This window comes from Panthera uncia, assembly GCF_023721935.1.
Source record: "Panthera uncia isolate 11264 chromosome E2 unlocalized genomic scaffold, Puncia_PCG_1.0 HiC_scaffold_19, whole genome shotgun sequence".
In the NCBI taxonomy this organism is placed as follows: domain Eukaryota; kingdom Metazoa; phylum Chordata; class Mammalia; order Carnivora; family Felidae; genus Panthera; species Panthera uncia.
The window spans coordinates 24,536,306-24,542,548 of record NW_026057588.1 but is presented as its reverse complement, the minus strand read 5'-3'; the positions used below and the strand labels follow the sequence as shown (position 1 = coordinate 24,542,548).

Sequence of the window (6,243 nt, the reverse complement as noted above, 5' to 3'; positions counted from 1 at the left end):
GTCAGTTATGAATTTAGATGTGTTTCTTTTATGTAGTATTGCATCACAAATCACCCAAAACTCAGTTGTTGAATTAACAATTTATTATTTCACATACATTTGTGGGTTGACTAGATGGTACTTTTGTTTCACAGGTTGTCTGTTGTCTGGAATGCTGAACCAGCTGGAAGTCCAAATGGCCTCACTCACGTGACTGGTATTTGGTATTCTTGCTGGGAGCTCATCTGGGGCTGTCAGCTGGGAACATGGGGACCTTGGCCCGCCTCCACATAGTTGTTTGGGCTTCCTCTTGGCACGGGAATTAGGTTCCAAGTAGGACTGTTGCACAAGCAAGTATTCCAAGAGGAAGGAAGTAGAAGCTAACAGTCTTCTTAAGAATTGATCTTGGAAATCCTGGAATATCATTTCTACAGATGCTATCAGTGTACAGTCACAGAGCAGCCCAGATTCCTGATGCAAAGAGCAGTATGTCCACACAAGGAGGAAAAGCATTATTGAGGGCCATTTTTGGAGACTACCTACCACAGGTGGGAGTAGAATATTGAGGCCTCTAAATTTCCACCACCATTCCCTGGCCTATATCATTCACTCATTCATTGTGTCTTCCCTTCTAGTAAGATCGTGAAAGCAGACACTTTGCTTTGTTCATTGATACGTTTTCAGGACTTACTCACACTGCTTGGCACATAGTAAGTATTCTGTAAATATTTGTTGAATGAATGAATGAATTAAACAACCAGTCATTCAATTGCCCTAACCAGTCACAGGAAGTTGAACAGGCCAGTACATTTTCTTGGAAAAAGTGAGACTTAAGCTAGGCTTTAAATACAGGTAGGCAGCCTGGCAAGAACATATTCTATAGATAAGCTGATGAGAAGCAGCAATGGGTAATGGGTGGTCAGTTACCCAGTCACTTGCTTGGTGGACACACATCTGACTCTGACCAGGACCCTGTTAATCCATGTTGTTACATTCTCAATTTAGACAGGACAGCATATCAGAGGGAACCTAGAGAACTCTCATTAGATTTGTTCTGAGTGTGTGTGTGTGTGTGTGTGTGTGTGTGTGTGTTTCATGCAGAAGAGAGGAGGAGACAGAATTCCCACAAGCTCAGCCCCAGAGATAGGGCTTTCCCCGAACTGCTGTGTAGATCAGTGGTTCTAAATACGGGTGGGTAATTTACACCTCCCTCCCCCCACCAGACATTACACACTCTCTGGGGAATTTTGGGTGTTGTCACACCTGGGGTAGGAGGGTGCTACTGGCATCTAGAGAGGGAGGCCAGGAATGCTGTCCAACATCCTATAATTCATAGGGTAGGCCACCACAACAAAGAATTATCTGGCCCCAAATGTCAATTGTGTTATTATTGAGAAACCCTGCTATAAAGGGTGATGGGAAAATACTGTGGATTCAGGGCATCTGGGAGCTGGTAGATTGCACGCAGTCATGTAGTAACACTTGGCCCAGAAACTGTGTTCCCACCTGAGACGACTGAGTTTTATAAACGACTCTCAATGCTGTAGCAGCTTAGCAGTGTGAATTAATGTCAGAGGAGTTCCAGTAACGTGAGTAATAATGACACAGAAGGATTATAAAGGGAAAGAAACACAAGACTGGAAGCAGCAGAAGCACCAGGGCTTTTCCACAGCTAAGGAGAACAAGCCCCCTGCACTTTAATGTTGAGGATTTACCACCAAAATACCTCTCAGATTCCTCCTCTCTGTGTCCACTCCAACCTCCCTGGTCCAATCCACCACTCTCTCTCTTAAGCGCTCTTTCCAGGTCCACTCTAGGCCTCCAGGCTTTCTCCACCAAGGGACAGAGGGAGATCTCAGAGCACACGTTAAATGGTGCATTTGCTGCTTAAAAACCTAGGAAAGCTTCCCAGTATACTTAAAACACAAAATCTAACTGGTCCACCATGTTCTGGAGGATAAAGCCTTATTCTACTTGTGGGTGCCCTCCCCTCCCACCTGCCTCAGCATTCTGCAGCCATAAAGGGCCATGTGCTGGCCTGTTTTCCATTTCAGAAATACTTTGAGCTCATTCCAGCCTCAGGTGACAGCCCCCATGGAGCTGACAGTCTGATGACATCTGAAGATAGACATGAATCATTCATATCACGGGCACCTTGGTGGCTCAGTCATTAAGCATCTGACAGTTCCTGAGTTCGAGTCTCACATCGGATGAACTCAAGCCTCACTTTGGTAAAACATGAGCCCTGGGTGGGCCCCGCTTCTCTCTCTCTCTCTCTGCCTCTTGTGGGATTCTCTCCCTCTCTCTCTTTCTCTCCCCCTCGCTCATTTGTGCCCTCTCTCAAAAAAAAAAAAAAAATCACACAAGCACATGTAAAACTGATCCCAGTGTTATGAGCAAAAGAGCCACAGTGCCCTCAAGAGCTTGTGACAAGAGGATTTGACCCACCAGAAAAGCTAGTGAATGAATTCTTGAACAAGTGGATCTTGAGCTGAGATCTGATGGAAGAGCAGGAGTTAACTAACTGAAAAGAAAGCTGGAGGGGAAAACATCCTTGTGCAAATGCCCTGAGGCAGTGTCTGTTAGGCTAAGTGGAGAGTGGAGTAGAGGTGGAATAAGCAGGAGACAGATCTTACAAAGCCTGAAACCTATAATATGGAGTTTGAATTTTATTCTGAGCCTAAGGGGAAGCTCTTGAGGGATCTTAAGAGACTGACTGATGAAATCTGCAATTTGAGAATATTACTCTGGCTGCAGCATCGATATTTGTAAATAATTTCTCCCAACCTTATAGCAGTTGTAGCTCCTGAAATTTGAAGAGAGGTCAGGAAGAATGTGGGGGACACCCCAACAGCTGTCAAAGGCAGAGATGATGGTAGTTTGGACTATTGATGAGGGAGAGGAAAAACTGTTCAGTTTGAAAATATATTAAAATGCGTGTGTCTGAAACACAATTGTATTCCTGTTTCTTACTCTGTAGCCCTAGATGTCATTATACCATAAATAAATAAATAAATAACCAACCAACCAACCAACCAACCAACCAACCCAGGAAGACTCACCACCCAGAGACCTCCAGTTGGAGGGCATTTTGAGCATCAGCTTGGTTGACTAGTTGGCTGGTTGGCTATGCTAAGCAACATTACATATGCAAGTCTGTTTTTGAAAGCATCCCAAGGCAAGTAGGACCTAAGCATTAGGAGGTTGGTCATGAGAACATATCATCTCCCCTTGCTTACTTTTGCAGGAGGGCAGAAACAGGTGTTGGTTGCAGATAAAGGCTTGTTGTCATTATGGCATAGCACGTATGAGCACCCCAGCACAGAGTCAGACTGCCTGGATTCAAATTCCTATTCCCACCACCTCACTTACCAGCTCTGTGAAACATTTTGAGATTTCTACCTTGCTTCTATGTCCTCACTTTTAAAAAAGGAGTGATAGGGGCGCCTGGATGGCTCAGTCGGTTAAGCGTCCGACTTCGGCTCAGGTCATGATCTCACGGTCCGTGAGTTCGAGCCCCGCGTCGGGCTCTGTGCTGGCAGCTCAGAGCCTGGAGCCTGCTTCAGATTCTGTGTCTCCCTCTCTCTCTGGCCCTCCCCCGTTCATGCTCTGTCTCTCTCTGTCTCAAAAATAAATAAACTTTAAACAAAAATTTAAAATAGGAGTGATAATAATAGTAACCACCGGTGGCATTTTAGAAGGTCAATAATTACTTTCTGCCCCTCCTGCATTCAGAACTGAGAAATAAAAGCAGGCGACAGACAGGTAGAGATCAAAATGTCATCTTTATTACTGACAAAGCTGGACTGGAGGATGTGGCTGAAGTGGAAACACTTTACCCAGTCACTGACACAGTGAGCAACCGCAGACGGCAGACAGCAGACAATTACGTGTACCCTCTCTGAAAGCCACTGGTCTGTGGCATCAGATAAGTCCTTCTCCTGCCCTGGGGAAGAGTAAGGGAGAATTAGATGGAAGCTGGATGTGTTCCTACATGCTTGGCCCTGCTGGGGAGGGAATAGAGTAGGAATTCACCACCCCCCCCACCTCCAAGAAAATAGGTGAAGGGGAAATAAGTGATTCCCTCAATCACTTATTGAGGGATTCATGGGATTGTTATGGATATTAAAGAAAAACAATAGGTAAAGTGTTCAGAATATAGACTCCATAAAGGTCTCATCCTTGGCATCAATTGTCCTGAGCTGGTCAGACTAGCCAAGATAGGCAAGGCTGATCAACTGAGGAAAGTTGTGGTTCAGAAATTGCAGGAAGCAAGGGAGTTTCTTAAAAAGGGGATTTCTCTCTCTCCCTCTCTCCTAGTTCCCTACACTCAGGAAACCTTGAGAGTTCCCTAAAGGGAAATGCTGACCAGATATGAACTGGCAAGTCTTTTAAACAGGGGGAAAAACCCAACAGCTGTATCTCTGGTAATACACCAATCCAGTGACTTATGAACACAGTATAATGGCCTAGCTTTCTTTTATGGTTGTGTGCGTGTGCACTACTTTTGCTAGTGTAGGACGAGTTTTTGTTGGGGGAGGAAAAGGAGCTTTGTGTGCTTCTCCAGGCAGCCTCTCCTCACCACTTATAATTAAGCAATTAAGAATCACTGGCCAGGAAGTCACTGGGAGCAAACAGGAACAACCCTGGGGAAAGCCTTGTCCAATCAATGAACAATAGCAATTCCATTTAAGGTGAGTGCAACAAAAAGACAGGAAATAACACATGTTGACTCTAGCTCTGGGTGCAGTCCATCAGCAAGGCCATCCTCACCACCTGATCTGCCTCAGCCAATCTCAGGTCACCTACCTGATGCAGGAAGGCTGCAGGTTGTGTAGACACCAAGGGAAAAGCCCAGGAAAGAAGGAAGTTGTTGGTCTGTGAGCCTAGTGGTTCTCTTCCCTGTGCTGAGTCATCTCTTATCAGGGCACCAGGGAACCACACCTGCCTAAATTTCTGAGACAGATGGAAAACCCCAGCAGCCTGGATCCCTAAGAGGTTTTACCTTGGGTAATCCCTCTTACCAAGGCCGTTCACCTTTGGCATTTCCAACAGTAACATCTTTAGATCCCCTTCTTTCTCAAGGGGAAATCTACAAAGATGGAGGGGGCTCCCAGGCCCACAGGTTCAACATGGCTGTATAATCCATACAAAGCTTTTCCATGAAAATGGAACCTTAAATGTGTTGCTAATTTATCAATAGTAATAGCTAATACTCAGTGATCACTTACCATGTCCATGTACTGTAGTAATTTTCACAACGAGATACTATTGTTGTCCACATTTCACAGATAAGGAATTAAGACACAGAGAAGTTAAGTAATATTCCCATGACCCTTATCTATCTACTATATTCAGGACATCTAGCCCAGAGCAAGGAAACCAAAGTTTTATCTTACACAATCTGTTTTTATGGACTCAGAGAATGTAAGATCTGGAAAAGCCTTTGAAGATAACTGAGCGCAACCCCTGATGATATGAGAAAACAGAGCTGGAGAGGGGTTAGGGGTGTTTGTTCAAGTCCCACAGTAAAATGGATGAACCCCTAATCCCCTCTACTATAACACACTCTCCTCCTTCACTCCCAGAAGAAATCACTCTCCTGAAATTCTAAAATCATTTCTTTGTTCTTCAATTCTCCATACTTTTTATTGTTACCATTTTTACTGAAAGAACAATAAATAGGAAAGAAAAGATGGAAGGCAATGTAAAGGAAGAGAGAAGATGGGTAGGAAGATTAAGATAGAAAGAAGGGCGGGTGGGACAAATGGGGAGAAGGATGAAGGAAGAAAGGAAGGAATGAAGGATGGAAGGAAGGAAGAAAAGAAAAAAGGAAGGAAGGGAGGGAGGGAGGAAGGAAGCTAAAGAAGGAAAACCATCTGCCTATTAATTACTGAGAAGCTTGAAAACTCAATTGCTAGAGCCTTAGTTTGGGGTTCAAGATGTCTAAAGACAAACCAAATCCCTTGTGACACTGATTCAATACCAACAACTAGTTCAGAGCCTCAATTTCCCCATCTATAAAACCAAAGATTCACTATCTGCCTAGTCCCCGAAAGCGTTGGGCCTCACCAAAGAAGGCCGCCCATGCCCTTCTCCGCAGCCGTCGCTCTGCCCTCAATAATCATGGCGACCCTGCGTGACGTAGAGTTCCGTCGCCTCCGCCTTCCCTCCCTCTACTGGGGGGCGGCGACCATCAATGACGGAGGTGGGCAGGGCGCATGCGCGGCAGCGGGGCCCGGCCCGCGGCGGCGGTGGCGAAGG

General features: G+C 45.3%; 1 long non-coding RNA gene across 1 annotated transcript; it reads right to left on the bottom strand.

Moving 5' to 3' along the window:
• Positions 1-3,747: 3,747 nt before the first annotated feature.
• LOC125916187 (uncharacterized) lies at positions 3,748-6,213 on the bottom strand. The gene is made up of 3 exons (XR_007455824.1): positions 6,052-6,213; positions 5,211-5,247; positions 3,748-3,925 (listed from the first exon to the last, which is right to left on the bottom strand). It is a non-coding gene; the product is annotated as an uncharacterized LOC125916187 (long non-coding RNA).
• Between the last annotated feature and the right edge of the window lie 30 nt (positions 6,214-6,243).